Source organism: Haliotis cracherodii, unplaced genomic scaffold, assembly GCF_022045235.1.
Source record: "Haliotis cracherodii isolate W230 unplaced genomic scaffold, xgHalCrac1.p SCAF_22, whole genome shotgun sequence".
In the NCBI taxonomy this organism is placed as follows: Eukaryota; Metazoa; Mollusca; class Gastropoda; order Lepetellida; family Haliotidae; genus Haliotis; species Haliotis cracherodii.
This window is the reverse complement of record NW_027266278.1, coordinates 13,355,039-13,377,497: the sequence shown is the minus strand read 5'-3', so window position 1 is coordinate 13,377,497 and position 22,459 is coordinate 13,355,039. Positions and strand designations below refer to the sequence as shown.

The 22,459-nt window shown below is 37.8% G+C and overlaps 1 protein-coding gene across 2 annotated transcripts in view; it reads right to left on the bottom strand.

The window, feature by feature from the left end:
• Positions 1 to 22,459, bottom strand: part of LOC139471273 (melatonin receptor type 1B-A-like) — a 63,783-nt gene that overhangs the window by 13,493 nt on the left and 27,831 nt on the right. Inside the window, exon 1 of one of the 2 annotated variants that reach the window (XM_071253572.1) lies at positions 1,256 to 1,302. The exons of the other annotated variant lie outside the window; for it this stretch is intronic. The gene's annotated coding sequence lies outside the window, so the exon portion shown is untranslated. Of the gene's footprint in view, positions 1 to 1,255; positions 1,303 to 22,459 lie in introns of those variants that run through there. 2 annotated transcript variants of the gene reach the window in all.

Sequence of the window (22,459 nt, the reverse complement as noted above, 5' to 3'; positions counted from 1 at the left end):
ATATGAACAGGGTACCGATATTAAAACTGGTCACTACTGGGGTCAATACTGATGTCAATATTGACGTGAGTACGTATCAAAATACTGATGTCAAGTCTGTTGTGAATACCTATGTCGGTATTGGCATGAATATTTATAAAAATACTGATTTCAATTCTGGTGTGAATACTGATGGTAAAACTGAGTGAGTGAGTTGGGTTTAAAACCGCTTTTAATAGTATTCCAGTTATATGACCGAGTGTCAGTTTAATATGGGAGGAACGCCCGAAGTGATGCAGGTCTAAGACGTTTACCACTTTAATAAAAACCCACGAGTGCGGTACAGTGTAGTCTGTCTTACAGACCCAGATACAAATATATATCAAATACAACCCATGCAAGTCTATAATGTTTGGCAAGTCTAGATATTACTGCTGTATCTGAAAATGAAGAGAGTCACTGGGCTCCCTGTTATTATATTTTTATCAAGATAACTGAACAACTGTTTTTTCTGTACGATATGTTCATTTCAGAGACTAGATGTTAGTCTAGGTACGGTGCTGACAAACCTAGAAACATGATCGGGGCAAACAGGGATTCGAACCCACGGTGATATGTTTCTGGCACAACTAAGGTGAATTGCGACCAGTCGTGCCCCTCAGAATGAAACGAAATGCGACTTAAGTTCCAAACATCACTTGGTGTCGACATCAACATATAACTGAATCCGTACAAATGATAAACCAACTGATAACACGTCATGAAGAGGGGAGACGCCATCATTCACTCCAATACAAAACACAAAACTATACTTATATATTACATGTATTTTCAAATAGATCGAAGTAGATGTTGACTCACACGTCAATAAAGTAATATCTGCTAGAACACAAGGGAAAAACGTCACGGTACAAACACAACTGTACCATGTATAGAATATCCACCGAACGAAGCGTGAAAACAAACGTCACTATCTCCACATAGCCGAGAATTAAGCATACAACCCTTAAAATCATATACAACTCAGTCAACAATAAGGGAAATATCACAGATTCAATGTGAAACAGGCCACGTGGTTAAAAGTAAAACATATCAAGACAACCACATCTTATTTCAACAAATATTCTCAATTTACAATACAGAGCAAATTCCTTTTAAAAAATTCACAGATCGATGAGCAATCACACAGTTTCAACACGCCGTAAAGAAACGCCCCAAACTATCAACGAAACACGTTTCCTCGGGCATGTTTGAGAAACAAAATCAAGATACTCACAGTAGCGACACAGCTAGTCAATACAGTGATCAGATTGAGGGGGTCGCGGCAACACCGTGCACGACGTACACTGCTGTCATTGGCCACAGCGTCGACGATATTGAGGGCGGGCTTGTCACGGTAGGGTTGTTAGGTCGGGTTAGGCTACCATCCATCACGTTACATACCTCCAATACCTGCACGACCATCCAGACAGTGACAAGTTGTAGGTGATGCGTGACCTACTAGCGTGACACATATCGTCAGACTTTGGGCGCTGTAGGTAGATATCTTGATCATTATAATAGTTAGGTGATGTGAGCCTTTTACAGCCATTTACCAGACAGATACGCTTCAGTTAGTCGTTTGCTTGATTTATTAATCCTGTTAGTGACTCTCCTTTGTTGTGATCGTAGTGTCTGTAGATATTATTTTTATTTCTATCGGATCGTGAGAATATGTTGTTCACAGCTGTACGGGTTGAGATTAAGGACTGTACTTGTCTAATTTATATGATAAATAACGTTGCCTCCACAGTCACATTGTACGTTCTATAATTGTTATCTACGTTTGTAATCTGTTTTGAAAACAGATTCGCCTTTAAAATTAATTTGCAGGCTGAAAGAAGTTCACATTTGACATTATAATATATGAAGTTAGCTATTCTCTGTGTTAATATATTTGACATTTACTTTTGCAATCTATTTGTCAAATTATACAGCATCTGAAATTACCGAGTACGTTTTATGATACTTGACATTTCATTTTGTACTCTGTTTCACAAGCCTTAATATAATACGAACGTGTTAAGGAAGTTGACATTTGACAATTTAACTAATTCATGAACCAATATGGTGTTGTCGTGTCTATGCTGATCAATTTACAGTTATTTTGGTCATCGGTTTCACTTACAGAAACTGTTATATTAAGGTGCGCGTACTTCCAGAGGTTTGTGATGATGGATGTTTTAATCTATGTGACCAACTGCCGTTACAATTTATGTTTACATCTTACAATATTTGGCAAGGTTTCATTTTGTCTGTTTGACAAACTAATTGTGTCTACAATTAAGTTGTTCGCATTTATAAGATACAGGTAGAGGATCCGTGAAGATCTGGAGTAGAATAGGTCTTCAGCAACCCATGCTTGCCGTAAAAGGTGACTATGCTTGCCGTAAAAGGTGACTAAGCTTGTCGTAAAAGGTGACTATGCTTGCCGTAAAAGGTGACTAAGCTTGTCGTAAAAGGTGACTATGCTTGCCGTTAAAGGTGACTATGCTTGCCGTAAGAGGTGACTAAGCATGTCGTAAAAGGTGACTATGCTTGCCGTAAAAGGTGACTATGCTTGCCGTAAAAGGTGACTATGCTTGAGACGAAGAGGCGACTAGCGGGATCGGGTGGTCAGGCTCGCTGACTTGGTTGATGCACGTCATGATATCCCAATTGCGCGGATCGATGCTGATGATTTCAATCACTGGATTATCTTGTCCAGACTCGATTATTTACGCACTGCCGTCATAGAGCTGGAATATTGCTGAGTGCGGCGTTAAACAACATGAAACTGAAAAAAATACATCCAAATATGAAAATACGGATTTCGTTCACGCACAATACAAAAGTTTGATCTCCAAGCCAAGTGGATTTGGGGATTTCAGCGACTCTTGTGTTTCAGTGCAACAGTGATAAAAAAACAAACAACAAAAAACACCCCCCAAAACAGCTGACATTATGTGTTTCGACAGTGACGAGGGAAGACGCACCACGTTAAGTCAGTAAGTGTATCTGCAGAAGGCTTTATCGGAAAATGGATTGCTTTTCAATTTTATAAACCTTCATGTACAATTACGTTTTGTCACGGGGCAAAGGTGAGTGTAGCTTCATGATACAAAACACAACTAAAATACCCGTATCAAATACATCACGGTCGAATAACCATTTCATGTTTGTTTCATTTTTAGCCACCATCAAACATTGGTGTATACTTTCTTTTGCGCGTCAGTGTATTAGCAATATCCCAGCTATATCATGGCAAGTTACATCATGACTGGCTTAACACATTGTATCCATGTGGATTCGAACCCGGAACTTAAGCATTACTAGCGAACACCTTTACCACATGGCTACGCTACCGCCCCTTATTCTATGGTATGCATATACAGTAGAGTACGGTTATAACGAACTCAAAGGGACTACAAATTTTAGTTCGTTTTAACCGTAGTTCGGTATAAGCATATATACAGTATAACAACAGCAAATAGTCAGGACCAAAAGTAGGGGGTTCGTTATATCCGTCAGTTCGTTATAAGCGTGTTCGTTATAACCGTAGTTTACTGTATTGGGAACGAATAAATACATGGGATATTAAAGAAATGAACGAAGAAAAGAACAAACAAACGGATGAAAGAATAGGACATAGATATGCAAGTGTAAAATATAATACATGAGTTAAAAAAATTCATAATAAGTATATATGGAGGGAGATTTTAAACTGTTGAAGGAATAAAGAGAGGATTAATATAATATATAATCAACAATATAAACAATGTAATACTGTGTTATTCACCAGTCGTCATGGGCGATGTCAATACCAGAGGTTGTGTCGTCTTTTATGTCTTATTTTATAGTTTTCTACACTGTCGGCGCACGCTTGCGACACGGAAACGCGGAACGAGATGATCCATCACTGACAGACGATGAAGAGTACTACATCACCCGCCATGTTTGTTGACGTCGATAGGCCACAAATAATTGATCCTCTCCGGCTGTCAACAGAACAATCCACATGCTCGTGATCGCAATTACCTTCGTTTTATTCTTTACAGAAAAATACACATTCTTGATTATTGGGTTAATGTGTCATTTCTGTGACGAGGCTAATGTCGACTTTTGCCCTTCTCGTCGCCATTTTATTAACTTGGTTCCGTCTTCGCGCAAACGGGCATAGCGAAAACAAGTCATCCGCCTCTGTTTTGTAGTGAGTGAGTGAGTGATTTGGGTTCCACGTGACTTTGAACAGTATTCCAGTTATTTCGCGGCGTGTCAGCTAAATGTGGGAGGAAAGCCCGAAGTGATGCAGGTCTCAGACGTTTACCACTTCGGTGAAACTGTCATGTACTGTCAACCCTAGAAACATAATCGGGGCGAACCGGGATTCGAACCCACAATCATAGGTTTCTCTGCAAAGCGATATGCGACGCCTTAGACGACCGGGCCACCCGGGCCCCATCCTATGCTCTATAAGTTAAGAGATATTGTTTTCTAAGTATATCACCATTACCATTTACAAAACACTTGTTCGTCGTTATTGGGAAAGAAATGTTACCGTCACTTTGATATATTTTCAGATCTGCGTCACTCTGATTACTTTACAGAGTGGGGGCGGTCGGGTAGCCTAGTGGTGAAAGCATTCGCTCGTCACACCGAAGACCCGGGTTCGATTCCCGACATGGGCACAATGTGTGAAGCCCATTTCTGGTGTCCCCCGTCGTGATATTGCTGGAATATTGATAAAAACGGCGTAAAACCATACTCACTCACTCACTTTACAGAGTGGAAGTTCGGTGGTTCCAGTCCCGGCCGCGTCAGACCAAAAGACGTTAAAAGATGGAACTTGTTGTTACCCTGCCTGACGCTCGTCATTAAGGGGCTAAAACACGGACTGGTCAGCTTGGAATCAGTACGCTGTGTCTGAGTGGAGTACCCATGTTTAACTGCGGCCTGAACTGGCACTATAAAACCAACATTGGTCCGGACTAGTACACGCACACTTAACCAGACAATCCAGTGATTGCTATTATGAGCAACGATCCACGCCGTCGGGGTACGATGACACGCAATCACAGACATGAGTATATTTTACGTGACTTTTGAATTACGTTACTTATTATTTATCTTAACAATCTGACTGCATGAGCCTGTTACAAGTGTTCAATGTTGAAATATGAGATGTACTGTTGCTTAGACAGTTCACCACTCTGTATTGAAAGCGAGACTAGAGGAAACATTCAGATCACAATATGGGCGTTACGATCGTTAGGGTCTGGTGAACAACGCGGGCACCACGACCGATCCTGTTCTTCGTGGACTTTTCAATCAAATCAACAAACAATCCATGTACACGGTGAAAGGAATGAGTGAGTGAGTGAGTATGGTTTTACGCCGCTTTTAGCAATATTCCAGCAATATCACGGCGAGGGACACCAGAAATAGGCTTCACACATTGTACCCGGGTCGAACCCGGGTCTTCGGCGTGACGAGCGAACGCTTTAACCACTAGGCTACCCGATCGCCTCTGAAAGGAATGACGTTTCATAATGATCTCTAAAATGACGTTCAGTTTTGTTTGTTGTTTAACGCCGCACTCAGCAATATTCTAGCTGTATGGCTGAGGTCCGTAAATAATTGAGTCTGGATCAGACATTTAAGTGATTGACATCATGAGTATCGATCTACGCAATTGGTATACGATGACATGCGTCAACCAAGTCACCAAACCCGACCCCGTTAGTCGCCTCTTACGACTAGCAGAGGTTGCTGATGACCGTTTCTAACCCGGATGTTCACAGTAGGATAGTCTGTGGTATACAGGCTATGGTTGCCTAGGATATATCGAAAACATTTATATGATTAAGATCTAATGTTTGAACTACTGTGTGTTATTCGCGGGCTGAATGGGCTTCATAAAAAAATAATTATTCTGTTCAAGTTTGGTTTGGGATTTGCTTGTATTGGCCAGATGTTGGAAACCAAGCAGCCTTCATTATACTTTTTAAACAAAGATTACATTATAAACTATTTCAGTCACGGTATGCATGTAGATCTATAGCAGCTGAGTTAGAAATATACCTGATCGAATAGGCGTCTCATGACCGGCATTTTGTAAACACAATCAAACATGGCGGAACGTACATTTCGGCGTTCTTGATGCTTTTTTCCAAAACATTCTAAACGATTCTAGGCTTATCAGCGACGTTGCAGAGTTATCATTAGTGATTTGATACCCGTGATCACTAATGTGCTATTTTTCTACTTTAATTATTCGAGTAAATATCCGATAGTCTTTCTAGATTTCTAAACACACAGTATATAACGCCGTTAAAGTCACTTTCAGTATATTTGATTTGCCTAAAATGACAGTAAATGATAAACAGAAGGGGAATTCAAAGCTGTGAAGTGTATTAGTTTGCGTGATGTGTATTGAATTTTATTCCACTTCGAAGTGAGGGAGGGGGTTTACACTCTGAAAAACGATATCGTTGACATAACAACGGATAATGTAACTGATAATATACTGAGAGAGTCTGGCGACGCCGTGGGGAACGTTATTCGAATGCTTTGCTTGTGTTGTTGAGAGTGACTCGAAGGGTGGTCCGAGCATCATGGTGTGGGGTGGAATTGGTCTTGCACAGAGGGTCGGCCCTGTAGTCTTCTAGAACATCGGTCCAGGGAGAGGCAATGGTGTCACAGCAAGTCTTGAGACCACACGCCATACCTCATTTGGCACGTCGCCGCAACCACGAGTTTCAGCATGATAACTCCCGTGCCCACATTGCGAGAGCAACAAGAGACTTCCTCCAGCAGAATGGCATCTGAACCATGCAGTGGCCTTCCCTCTGTCCCGATTTAAATCCCATTGAGCACCTGTGGGACGAGATTCAAAGACGGCTGAATGACGTCCGACCAAGACCGACTGCAGCTGAACTGCGTCAGGCGTTCCTCAGAGTGCCTATGGCCTTCATCAACCGCCTCATCCATTCCATGTATCGACGTTGCACGGCAGTCATCAATGCACATGGCGGACACACGAGGTACTGATTTGTGATGCCATTTTTTCAGAGACTAGTGTTGCGTTTCACTTTAAGAACATTTGACACGTTAATTTCAACCTTGATGATGTTTTGCCAAGTTTCATCTTTTCAATATGTCTCAAAGTATGTTTACTGTGTTTGGACAAATAACGTTTCTGTAATGTATATCTATCCATGGTGACGTTTCTTTTGCGGTTCAGTATATGATAAAGAGGTTATCACGCTTGTGTGTGTGGGGATGATAAATATCCTGTATTAGGAATAAACATTGTAGTTTGCGAGCCTAACCTCTGTGTATGTGTAATCGTCAATATTATAAGACTAGTTCATATAACCAATGTCCATGAATAGCCGTTTCATTTTATTTTATAACCAAAACTAGATATATTACTTTAACAACATGGATATATATTTTTCGTTAACATATATGCATATATTTATGAAAGAATTGTCTTGGTCTTGAATTGTTTTTTTTATGTCGTTTGATACACAGAACAGTGCGATTTGCCACGTGCGCGTTAGTCACAAACAATTTATGAATTTTGCATTATATAATCAATGGGTTAATTCTTTTTTTTCCATATTGTCACACGGAATCTTAAACTGTTTACTTTATTTCTCCAGGAATAGTAAAAAGTATAAAAATATGATAAACCTTATGACTTATAATAACCTTTAAAGGTTAATGTTTGGTCAAGCTAATTATAATTCCTAGAAGTAGCTGTCGGGGATCTAGCAAGGGACCGCACACCTTAAAACAACCAAGAGAAGCATCTATTAGTGGCCAGTCTTTATTCCGTGTGTCTCATCAGTGAGGTACCCGGAATAAAGGCCGTTATTTATACCACCGATGCTCTTAAGTCATGATACGGTCGCATTTTCAATTATCACTTACTTAAACAATACCTACACAATGTTGCTAATCTAACGTGCTGACTATCTGAATTTCAGAGATTACCTCTCTGTTTTGAAGGACATGAGTATGCAGAAATGACTAAAATTACATAAGTTTTCTTGGAGAGCGCGTTATCTCATAGAATAATGTTTACTTCTCTCGCTGGACATGTAGTCTTAACGATTAGCTCATAACGCTTATAGACTAAATCTTGGGAATGAAGGCAGGCGTATATCAACACGGACTGATAATAACTTTGGACGGAACATGCATGTAGTCTTAACGCTTAATACATAATGCCTAATGCCATTCAGGATGAACAGAAGTGGTTTACTGACTTATGGGACGATAAAGGAAAATTAACAAACGGAAGTAAACTTAAGACTTATCGCATGTTTAAGAAAGACCTGTACCCAGAAGCTTATGTAACTAATACAATGTCTAAACACCACCGCAAGTCCTTCATACGACTGAGAGCCTGCAGTCTGCCTCTGTGTGTAGAGACAGGCAGATATACTAAGCCGCCTATTCCACTTCATGACAGAATCTGTCCTCTCTGCCCCCTAGAGATCGAGGATGAAGCCCATTTCACCATCACCTGCCCACTGTACTCAGATATAATTACGTTGTCTTCAAGTATGCCCTGAATGTAGACAATGAATTTTCGCATAAAAACCCAACAGAAAAATATGTGTTTTTAATGCAAAATCCTAATTTCCAACTCTTACTTGCTTCTAAGATTCATCTCATGGTCAGAAGAAGGAATGCTCTTTTATGATTTATGTAGTTATGTGTGTGTGTGAGTGTGTGTGTGTATGTGTGTGTATGTATGTATGCGTGTATGTACGTGTGTGTATATGTGTATGTATGTGTGTGTATGCGTGTATGTATGTATGTGTGTGTATGCGTTCGGCTGAATGCATGTTTGTGCGAGAATCTATGTTGTTGATAGACCTGTATGATTGTTCTCATACAGGTTTGGGTATAATTCATGTTTTAATTATATATTGAATGTAGGGACTGTTTGTCAATTGTACTTTCTTAACTTATTGTTGTTCTGTGATATTTTAGATTATAGTGTCTCATAGGCCATATGGCCGGGTGCTTTTTATCTTTCTATGAATGTACATTTTGCATTTTATCATATAATATGCACGCGACACTTAATTAAACATTCTTCCCCCAACACCTTGAACAAGTCGTCGAGCAGGCTGTTAAATCGGCAACAAGTACCCTAGTAGATTGTGTCGAAAATCAAAATTCAGTTATTAAAGCACAATCAGACCTGATCCAGCAACTTCAAAACAAAGTTCACAGGGTTGAGGATAATCTGACTAAGGCTCAAGCTCACATCGAGGAACTAGAACAATACCACGACGCAATTCGTTACGTTTTATGAATGTGCCCATCGATGATGTCAAAGACCCAACCGATGATAAAGTCATTGATATCTGTCATAAATACTTAGGTATAAAACTAAATAAGAATGACTTAGATCGTTCGCATACTGTGGGTAGGGTCATCAACGGCAGAGCCCAAGTACTTGTCAAATTTGTATCCCACAACACGAAAAATGCTGTGTACATGTCAAAACGCAAACTTAGGCCTAACCCTGACAAAATCTTCATCACTGAAGACATGACCAAACATCGCCATTCACTAATTAAAAGGCTCCTAGAACTCAAGAAAGCGACCTCTATGTTCTTATTCTGGACCTTTGATGGTAGGATATCTGCATGCAAACAAAGCGGAAAGCGTTTTTGGATCAACTGTCTTGCAGACATTGACGATTTGATAAACTCATAAATGTATTGTGACCTCTAGGCCTGTACCTGTTTAGGTATCATGCCAATGTCATCTATATTCTGAAAGTGACCATCATATCATTTCAGAGCTACCTACTTCTTTCTGCAGATATCATTAATCAGATGCATCTTGGTCACAGCTATTGCTGTACTTGCACAGTCCCATCCAAGCCAACAAAATCAATTTGTGGCAACACACCCTACTTGTCGCCATCATTATGTTTCACACTGTCCGCTTTTGTATCCTATTCCCTCTATTGATTTTGCACAGGACTAGAGGTGTAACGATACGGGAGGGTCGCGATACGATACGTATCGCGATACAGTGTTTACTGGTACAAGCTAAGCCAAGTTGATGTCTTTCTGCTCTCTAAAAAATGTGACAAGTACAGTTGAAGAAGATATAAGGTGTTTATTTACTGTTATAGCAAATTGTCAGCAATACTGTTAAACGTATTTCATGGGCGCACACACACACCCCACACCCCACACCCCCACCCCTTTTTATTTCGAAAAAAATCTTTATTTCTGTATAAATTACCACCAAAGACAATAAATAGATCTTAATTGTGCTGATCGTTATTGCCGGGTATTTTTTTTTACATGGAACCAGTCTGACCAGTCACCGTCAAGGCTCCCGTGCACGTGATCGCGTGATCGCGAAAAATTAAAACAATATTAAAAGGAATTTTGAATAAAATTAATGAAATAAGTTACAAACATGAGTCCAGATATACAAAGAAAACTTTTTTTATAGCCAGACAGTGTAATTACATGAATAATTTGTTAACTTCAGTATGGATTTGTTGACATGGTATTTCCGGTGTTATGTGCTCACAGTAATGTCTTTCCATGGGGTAAAAACATCAACACTCATTATGGCGTGTATAATGCGCAACCCTTCCTACACAGCTGTGTTTTTTGGAAAAAAGTGCGCACTATACTCAAGAAAATACGGTAGGTAAAATTGTGTTATGAAAATATCGTATGTATCGCGATACATGCTTTCCAAATCGATGCATCGTATCGTGGGCTGTGCATCGGGATACAATACTGTATCGCCGTATCGTTACACCACTACACAGGACCCAGCTTTTCTGGATCTTTTCTATATTACTTGTACATACTTCATGTGTTTGTCCTTTGTCCACAAAGAGACTACAGTTCAACACTTTTGAACATTTTGTACTGCACAATCAAGAAGAACTGATATATTCATTATGCCTCTACAGCGCGCTTAACATACGATTAGTCATATTCACCAAACCAATTATCAAACACTTTGAGAACACGTTCATCATCGCCCTAACCTGGTTCATTATTCTCTCTAAATTAGGCAATGATTGACATCATGTCGTACAGGGCGACGATTGGAATATTTTATAATAAATGTATGCCAACTTACCTCAGGCGTCACGCTTTTACCAAAGAAGTATATATCCATTTCAAAATGTATTCCACGATGTACATACTGCATCTTTGTTTTGTCATGACGTATGGCTTGTGCGTAAATATGAAATTAATCTCCCTCCTTCTATTGTTCATTTCTGGTGATATTCATCCAAATCCCGGGCTAAAAGAATATAACACAACCAATGATACAGGCATATTCCACTTGAATATTAGAAGTATTCGGCATAAACTGACTAAAATCTACGATGATATCTGCGATTTCGATGTGTTATGCTTCACTGAATCTCACCTGGACGCCAACATTCAGTCAGCCGACCTGCTCCTTGATCTCTTCCATGAACCTCACAGGAGGGACAGGGATTGTTTCGGAGGTGGTATAATTGTATATTTTTCTAATTCACTTAGTGTCAAGCATAGAACAGACTTGGAAGTGATTATTTCTGAATCTATGTGGTTTCAAGTTTATTCACCACAGCACAGTGTTCTACTTTGTGTCACCTATCGCGCACCCAACACCCCTACCGCATATTGGACTGTTCTTGAGCACATGATAGAAACTGCACTTGATGTTTCCCGTGATATCGTCCTTGTTGGTGACCTAAATGAAGATCTTTTCAATACGAATATCCACCATTTACGTGACATAATAACACGCAAGAACTTACGCAGTATTATAAACGAAGCAACACGAATTACAACACATTCGGCTAAACTTATTGACCCTATTTTAGTAAGTAATGATTGTAATTGTTCCTTATTCGGTGTACTAGATTTTAGTTCCGATGTATCGGATCACAGGGGAGTTTTCTTGTCTATTAATGTATATCTTAATATAAAAAAGTCATATAGAAGAAACGTATGGCTCTCCAAACAAGCTAACTTTGCAAAAAATGAATATACAAATTAAGAATAAAAATTGGAACGAGTTTTTTAAAGAATGTCTGGACGATAATGAAATGTGTGACAAATTCCACTCCCAACTAAAAAATTACAAGCACGACTATATACCCTCTAAGTGTGTAACTATTCGCCCAACGGACAAACCATGGTTCGATAATGACCTCAGAAGGGAGCGTCGCTCCAGAGACCGCTATCGAAAAAGGGCATTACGAACTGGTAAACTTAGCGATTTTGTCAACTACAAAAAGCAAAGAAACAAATTTAATAATATGAAAAAGATAGCTAAAGAAAAATACTATAGCAACATTAACGGCTTGTTGGAAACACATCTGAACTCAAACAGTAACAACTACTGGAAATTATTGAGATTCATTATCAAAAATGCTAATTCACCAGCATGTATCCCCCCTCTGTGTACCGACCTTAATAAACCCACAGCATTTACCGATGTCGAAAAGGCTGATGTACTCAATAATTATTTTGTTTCTATTTGTGATGTTGATGATGGAAATCAACCGCTTCCGGATTTCAGTCAACGTTGTGAAACCTCTCTCTCGGATATCACAGTTACTGAATTAGAAATAAGCGATCTCATAAAGTCACTACCATGCAATAAATCAAGCGGACCAGATAATATAAACCCTAGACTCTTAAAACCCTTGGCTGACAGTATTGCCATCCCATTATGTATAATTTTCAATCGATCTTTAAAAGAAGCAATCTTTCCAGAAAACTGGAAACTTGCTCACGTCATGCCATTATACAAGAAAGGTGACAAAGCATTACCCTCAAACTACAGACCAATTAGCTTATTATCTATTCTTGGAAAACTACAGGAGAGATTAGTTTTTAAACGCTTATACAACTATTTCAATATGAATAGTCTCCTGTACAAATATCAATCCGGCTTTGTACCAGGACATTCTACTACCTCACAATTAATAGAAATTTATAATGATATTGTCTCATCTGTTGACAAGCACGAATACTATTGTATGGTATTCTGTGATATATCGAAAGCATTTGACAGAGTTTGGCATAAAGGTTTACTTCATAAATTACAAAAATACGGTGTAACGGGCAAGCTATGACTATGGTTAGAAGACTATATTAGTCAGAGGAGACAAAAGGTTTTTGTAAATGGCAGCTTTTCATCTTTGAAATTCACCAGAGACGGTGTCCCCCAGGGCTCGGTATTAGGTCCCTTTTTGTTTCTGGTCTACATTAACGATCTCGCTGATAATCTAGTGAATTCCACTCGCCTTTTTGCAGACGATACTTCCATTGGTACATCATCTCTTCACTTACAAATGATAGAACACAGATTAAACAGTGATCTAGAGCTTCTCAATACCTGGGCCGATAGATGGCTAGTTAAGTTTAACCCGGACAAAACAACATTTATTCTGTTCACTCATTGTAAAAACCGCACTGCAGATACTATTTATAACAATACCGCACTTAGCGCATCTATCTCGCACAAACATCTGGGCGTTACTCTCTCCCATGATATGAAGTGGACAACTTACGTTGATAACATTTGCCGCTCAGCTTCCAAAATGATTTGTTCGTTAAGAACCGTTAAATATTTACTTGATAGACAAACCCTGTCCAAAGTCTATCTTGTTTTCATAAGGCCTATATTAGAATATGCTTCAGAGGTATGGGACAACTGCAGTCATGAAAATTCCGAAAAACTTGAAATGATTCAACTCGAAGCCGCTCGCATAGTAACAGGTCTCCCTAAATTCTCCTCAAGATCGAGTTTATATTTTGAGACAGGATGGGAATCACTATCTTATGGAAGGTCAAATAAAAAACTTTGTACAATCTACAGTATTGTTAATAACCTATGCCCATCATATTTACATGACATGTTACCACCCAAACTATCAACTTTTAGTAGATATGAGTTAGGAAATCAGAATAACCTGAATTTGCCGCAAGCACGAACAGTTACATACCAACAATCATTTATACCTTCTTCAATCAAATTATGGAATGAGTTACCCCCTGAATACAGAAGTGCAAGATCATTATCAAATTTTAAACATATGATTAAAACAACCATTACAGCTCCACCTCCATACTTCTCAATCGGCAACCGTAGAGCTAATATTTTACATGCACGCCTAAGGCATTCTTGCAGTTCCCTAAATGCAGACCTCTTTAAAGTAAATTTATCTGATACTTTGTCCTGCTCCTGTGGAAACCCATGTGAAAACAACATACATTTTTTTCTTGAATGTCCCAATTACACTATTCCCAGAAATATCATGTTCGCTAACATTATAAAAGCTGGAACTACATGTACAATACAAAATATTCTCTACGGTGATGCATCCCTATCTGAAAGTCACGATAACCTCATCTTCAACAGCGTTCAAAAATATATACTGTCGACTAATAGATTCGAGTAACCCTTTATCATTAATACAGAATATCGCTCTGCGACCATTTATTATTAATTACGCCATCAGTGAATAAGCTGCATGCATGTATATGAATACATGTGTATCTCTACCTCCTTCGGTAAACATAATGTTTACGGGTATATATATCCTGGTGTATGTGTGTAAATATGTGTATGTGTATGTATATATATGAATGCATGCATATTCAAGGGTATATGTGTATGTATGTACACGTAGTGTGTGTATGTAAGCATATGTGTACATGTACATAAGTGTATGTATGATTGTGTAATTATATATGTAGTCTTGCATGTATTTTGGATTAATGTGTATATACAAGTAAACTGTGTCTATAGGCAATTCTTATGCATGTCTATGTTATTCTTGCAAACATTATGTTTATGTTCTTGTGTAAATATATTTCTCTTTGTTACTATAAATGTAATATGTGCATATGTATTTGAGTATGTGTATGTATGTATGAGTATGTATGATTGTGCGTTTATATGATTATGTGTATATGTTTGTATTTCTGTATACGTATGTATATGTATGTATGTATGTATATATGTGTATATATATATATATAATCAATGTCTGTACATATAGAGTAGGGAAAGGGCCACCTAAGTTGGATAATCCCGTTGACCATATATATCAATAAAATATGTTTAAAACAATACAATTCCTAGAATTAGCTGTCGGGGAATTAGCAAGGGACCGCACACCTTAAAACAACCAAGAGAAGCATCTATTAGTGGCCAGTCTTTATTCCGTGTGTCTCATCAGTCATTTACATATCACAATAAAACATAATCAAAGTACAACCTAAGACAATTGAAGTATTCCGAAAATTATGAATTAACAGTTACAGTATAAATCTTACAATATATCATACAATAAACAAATGCATTTAACAATGAAACGAAGACACTTTACAATTGGTTGAAAATATAATACAAGTGATATCGCGCAATTAAGGACACTGTATTTTAGATAAATAGGATAACTCTTCGGTAAGACACGTACTACATGTGTTACCAATAACTAAAATAATCTTACATGATCTTTGCTAGTTATGAAGAACGTAATGATAAGCGTTACTTTGATATACCTAGCAGAAGATAACCTAAACGAATAATAAGAATACACATACATTAATAAATATATTACCTATTAATAGAATAGTCTTACATGATCTTTAGATGTTTATGAAGAACGTAATGATAAGCTTTAGTTCAATACAACTTTACAGAATACAACTTAAACCAAATAATAATATTCAAATATTAATAAATATCTCACCAATTACTAAAATAATCTTACATGATCTTTTAATGTTTATGCGAAACGTAAAGATGAGCTTTACTTCAAAACAACCTTACAGAATACATCTTAAACCAAATAATAAGAATATTCAAATATTAATAAATATCTAACCCATTACTAAAATAATCTTACATGATCTTTTAATGTTTATGCGAAACGTAAAGATGAGCTTTGCTTTGATACAACCTTACAGAATACAACTTAAACCGAATAATAAGAATATACAAATATTAATAAGATTTCAATCTGCTAATTAAATAATATGGCCACATGTTTTATATCTAAACTACCGTTGATAACAAAAAGTCATATGCCCGATGGCATGTCATTGAATGTGTACAACGTAGAAATAAATAGAGCTTAATAATACTGAAAATATAGCAATACATGAGCAACTGAATTAAACAAGTGTTATGTGCGCTCACGGGTTTTGCGTGTACAGTATAGTTGCCGCGCTCAATAAGTACAGGGGGCACAGGTGGCGCAGTCGTCTAAGGCGCCGCGATTCGCTGTGCAGAGTTGCGTCCCTTGGGCACGCCAGAAACCTATGATTGTGGGTTCGAATCTCGGTTCGCCCCGATTATGTTTCTAGGTTTGTCAGCACCATACCCGTGCTCGTGGGTTTCACCGAAGTGGTAAACGTCTGAGACCTGCATCACTTCGGGCTTTCCTCCCACATTAAGCTGACACGCCGTGATATAACTGGAATACTGTTCAAAGCGGCGTAAAACCCAGCTCACTCACTCACTCACTCACTCACTCAATAAGTACATTGTTTTAACATTAATTACATCAAGGGTAGTTTAAATCATTTGAATGGAACACACGCAGTAATTATTTAAAGATGCATTCATTTACATACATGTACACTTCAGTTGCAAACATTCAATAAAATATACAATTGACAACAGATGCACGGGAATTACTTTGCTTCCGTGAGTCCGGTTATGCGGAATATAAATGTGCTGAACCAATGTCTAAAAACGTTATCATATTATATTTTATACTATTTTAATATACACTATATTGTTAGATTGTTTCTCGTGCTACCTGATCTAACCTAACTATAATACTAACTTTACTGGTTACCTTAATCTCTTATGCCTAATTTAAAATGTTGATTATATTCAAAGCAACTGAGAATATAGAATGCAATAGAAAACAGGAAAAATAGGAATATAGTTTAAGAACATACAATATATTATGAAATGAACATATCTTACCTTAAAACAACCAAGAGAAGCATCTATTAGAGGCCAGTCTATATTCCGTGTGTCTCATCAGTGAGGTACCCGGAATACAGGCCGTTATTTATACCACCGATGATCTTAAGTCATGATACGGTCGCATTTTCAATTATCACTTACTTAAACAATACCTACACAATGTTGCTAATTTAACGTGCTGACTATCTGAATTTCAGAGATTACCTCGCAGTTTTGAAGGACATGACTATGCAGAAATGACTAAAATTACATAAGTTTTCTTGGAGAGCGCGTTATCATGGAATAATGTTTACTTCTCTCGCTGGACATGTAGTCTTAACGCTTAAAACATAATGCTTATCAACCCAACCTTGTGAATGAATGCCTGCGTATATCAAAACCGACTGATAATAAATTTTAGTACACAAATTATTAAGTAACATACACAAAACATGATGTTTAGTCTTATTTAATAAAGTCAAAATTATTTATAAAAAATAGAAGAAAATATGATGTATTTTAGAACTATGACAAAAATAAAACCCATGCCATGTACCCCGTTGGTTCAACCTTATACGATTATCCTGATAATTCTATACCAATAGAGCTTTCTTCGCATCTTGTATTGTGTAATTCTGAGACGAGATGAAGAGAAAAAAATAACATAATAATGAACAAATATATGTCCAATATTAAAATTAATTTTGGTTGTTTTGAAATATTCTTTTGGGTATTTCATTACGTAAATTGATGCCAAACAGGTGCGTGTCTTATCCAGTTAAGATACACGATAAACTATCTAATTGTTTATATGTTCAAGACATTATTTACTTGGTGAAAGCAGTCATTTTATGTTGTGTCGAAAAAGCGTCAAATTTCGTTTTACACATCGTGATTTACCCTGAACGAAAATTAGGGGATATATATTAACCAAAATACCAGTGTCGTCTTTCTCCGACGTTATCAAAGACATAAAACCAGCCATGACGTCAAATATAAGGGTGTTATTTTTTGTATTTCATTACATTTGATGATAAGGCCAATGCTCCATTAATAATGGTGCAACATCAGTCAAATTACATCTACACATCCAGGAGAATGTTGGAATCTAAGGACTAAGTTATAGGTTAGATAGGGACATTCATTTCTCTATTACCTCTTTTTTTTATGAAGTATTGTCGATAATCCTCGCACAGCACTTTTATCGGTGTGCGATGAAAAGCGGAGAAATTTACTGTTTTTCAACGCAGAATAAATTCTCGGACAACACGTAGAAGTGTATTTTTTTAAAACCCGTTTAATATTTGCAGTTAAATTTACACCATCAAATGGGAAATTTAATATTCTCCACCTCTGCGTAAGTTTATATAGCCAGAGGTAGATCCAGTGCCGCGTGAGCACAATTCTCACACAATCTTCACTTTACCGATCTTAGGAAAATGTGCGTCAGAAAAAACTCGACATCCAGAGGGTTAAAAATAACGTCGTCCAATATATGACGTCATCAAATTGCGAGCGCATGTTCGAATCTCCAAAACTGACGTCGCGGTAGAACAATGTTTTATTGTGAATTCTACCATGAATTTGGAATTTCTGATACTATTTTCAGTCATTGTCGGTAGGCATATTTAAATAATTATATCTACAATAACAGGTTACAAAATGCACAGATTGGGTTACTACAATATTCAAAGGATGTGTGGCAATACATTTCGTGCAGAAAAACACGACAGAAATCAACAAAGGGAATGTATTTACGTTTTGGAGACAACAGAGAGCTTGGAATTTTGGCGCTTTTCTATATACGACTGTGACGTCATATCTTTTGCGTCACAATGAGCGATATGACGTCATAAAGGTGACACGCGATGTAGAGCGAAAGCCTTGCAAAGCTTGCTTTGTTTTCTTTAGGGATACCCACCTCATGTTAGCTTACCAAGTTGCCGTGCTTATATGCTTTAAATGCCTGTCATATGTTCGAGTGAAGTATTACGGTGTAAACAAACTGCTTGAGTATATACAGCACCATAATTCAGATCGATAACCCACTCAAAACACTGAACTCAACCCATGCCGCTTCACTCAGTATATTTGCTAACACCAAAGAGTTCGCGTTTTATTTAGTCTTGGTAGAATGGAGATAAACATACTGTGTTTTCAATGTAGAGCTAGGTTACCTGTAGATTTAACCCCGCTAAATTGAATTTAGAACCGAACGTTCTTCATTGTTCTATCGCGTAGCTATCTTATATTTGAAAATAATATGTTCCCACTTTTTCTTACTTTCTACGTGTGCTAGTGTTCCTGTCTTGGTGGCTGTACATTATCATCAATAAATAAATGTAATTAATACAGTATCAAAGGTTCGCTGTCCGGTGGGGGAAACAAGGCCTGATCTACTAGTCTGGTCCCCGGGACTAGCATCGTTACTGGCTTTATCCTCACGTTCAATACGACATCGACAGGTCTTGTAGAGATATAAGCTTCGTTAGGCGAAACTGTCTCCTAGGTGGTCTTACAATGTTCATGAAGTTGTGATTTATTCCTACGTTCTGTCTGTCGTGAGTGTATGTTTGTTTGTTTGTTGTTTAACGCCGCACTCAGCAATATTCCAGCTATATGTAAATTAATCGAGTCTGGACCAGACAACCAGTGATTAACATCATGAGCATCGATCCACGCAATTGGGATCGATGACATGTATCAAACAAGTCAGCGAGCCTGACCACCCGATCCCGTTAGTCGCCTTTTACGACAAGCAGAGTCGCCTTTTACGGCAAGTACGGGTTTGCTGAAGACCTATTCTACCCCGGAATCTTCACGGGTCGAGTGAGTGAGTGAATGGGTGTACGAGGCTTTACGTACGTGTACAGAAAGATCCATGTCTACCTATATCTCATGACTGTACACGGACGTACACTACGGTCTGGGGCGACATGCTATTAACCCGGCACTATTGTATATCATATGTGACGCTATAGCTCCTTCGGGTTGTTTTAAACCCTACACATTTCATCAACGTCCTTAAAGAGGCTGTATATAATGTTGGTATCTCATATAAAGAAAAGCGACTCGTGGTCGTTGTATATCGTACACTAACCCACTGTTTTCCGACTGAGCCAGCGGCGCAGGTGGTGAAAGAACGTTCCATTTTAGATGTCATGACTTAGTTTTGCACGTGTTTCTAATCTCGCACGCTTTGGTCGCATTCATTTATATTCGTTTTATAACGCGTCTCACTGTTTTGTTAAGACATATCGATTTTTTTTCCGCTAATTCGTGCATTTAGACGGTTTATAAGTGAGATAAAGCACTCCTCGGTGCTCAAACTCATACCGGAACTCCCGGAAGCAAAGGCAGTCGTCCTATCAGACTCGCTAAGTGCACTTCAGGCCATCAGTGTCCCAAAATCAACTTTAAACTCAGAGATGTAACTACATATATGACATCATAAAGTGATATGCATGTAGATATAATACTAAACTACATATAAAGACCTTATTTTATGCCTGTATATCACTTTATGACGTCACAATATATCGAATTTAAAGAAAACTGGTCCTTTAAAGTCAAGCACTTTTACCGTATTTTCTCAACAATATCTCTGTCACAAGTGTTGGGTCCGACTTGGCCCGGGCTGTCAAAATCAAGTAGTTCATTATTTTTACATCTATAGACGAGTATTATATCTACCTATATACCACTTTATAATGTCTCAGATTGAATTTGTTATTTAAAGAAAACACTTTGCTCAAAAGTAAAGCCCAATTTCCTCAACATTCTCAACATGTCTCTATCAGAAGTGTCTGGCTTGTGTTGGGTCCGATAGGCCCGGGCTGTCAAAATCAATATATAGACTGGAATCATATCTACCTATATACCACTTTATAATGCCACAGTACATCGAATTCAAGGAAAACAGGTCCGTTAAAGTCAAGCGCTTTGACTTTCTCAAGAACATCTGTCACATGTGTTTGCCACGATAGGCCATGGCTGTCAAAATCAATGTGTTTACATCTTTAGACTGGTATTATATCTACCTATATACTACGTTATAGTGTCTCAGATCTCGGTATTTAAAGAAAACGCGATGCACAAAATGAAGCCGTTTTCCACATACTTTCCACACCCACCCTTACAGTACTCTCTGTCATACAAGAAGAAGAAGAAGAAGAAGAACAAGAAGAAGAAGAAATGTTTATTTAAGTGTCACATATTGTACATAAAACATATTTTAAACAAAAGCAAGTTGACATTAAAAGTACAATATCCAGCCTCTAGGGCCTATGAGACACTCTAAAAGCATTTAAAACACATACATGGTTGTTCCGCTTGGCCATAATCCACCACAACCTTATAGATTTAAATGTGATTTAACGTTCTATTTGTCATTTTAACTGTGACCTTTTGATCGAAATCCTCTCGTTTTGTAAAATAAGAACTTACACGTTTCGAGGTCTCCCAATCTTAAATTCTTGGGAGAAAACGAATGCTTTGATGCATAAATGCTACAACTGTTAGATGAATAGTAGACGTCACACATCGTTCGATCATTGTAATGGTCAGCTCACTGACCCGGTAAATTGACATTTGTTATCAGCAGGTGGTCATCTACTGACCACACCACGTGTGTCTGTGTCTATGAAAACATATTAATAATTGTGTTTTTAGATCGTATGAAATTAGTCGTTTTTATTTGAAAGAAACGCGGGAAAGGATTATTCCAAATAATTAGATACTAGCAGGTTGCGTAGACGGGGCGAAGCATAGCAGTTGTTGGCTTCTAATTGTGACACTGTTAGTACAATGCATTTACTCGTACATGCAATTCCACTTCCTGTGTTACAACAACCGCAACCCTCTTTACCCAACCAGCAGTTATTAGTATTACTATATTAATAATCCCAAATTAAGTAAGTAAATGCCTTTCACTTCCCCATTCACGAGAATAATGTAAGCTTGTACACCTTGTTTGATCTCGTTGTAGTTTATGTTATGTAGCTATTTTGTTGAATAAATTGCAACTTAAACTGTCTCTTAAAATAACAGGTAAAGTGTGTTTAGGTTTTGGCATGTTTATATGGTGTCATAAGCTTTGATCTTTAGTCAAACGTGTTTTGATTTGGTAAAAAAATGAAAAAAATATTTCAGGACTCACCTTTATGTTAAAAATCGGGTAAAACCTTCCTTTTTTAATGCTGATTCAGAAAACGCATGCGCAGCATCATATTCATATGTATCGTAATGTGAATTTTAAACATGTGTTTTTAACTTTCTCAATTATGTTTTTAGCAATATTTATTATAACATCACATGTAAAGCCTTGTCTGTCGGATACATCACCTCAGGGTTTTCTTTTAAAATCGCAAATTATAATCTCCGAAGGGAACAAAAATTACGAATTTACCGATATGGGTTGAGAACGTATTTACCAAATAAATTCACTTGTACTGATAGA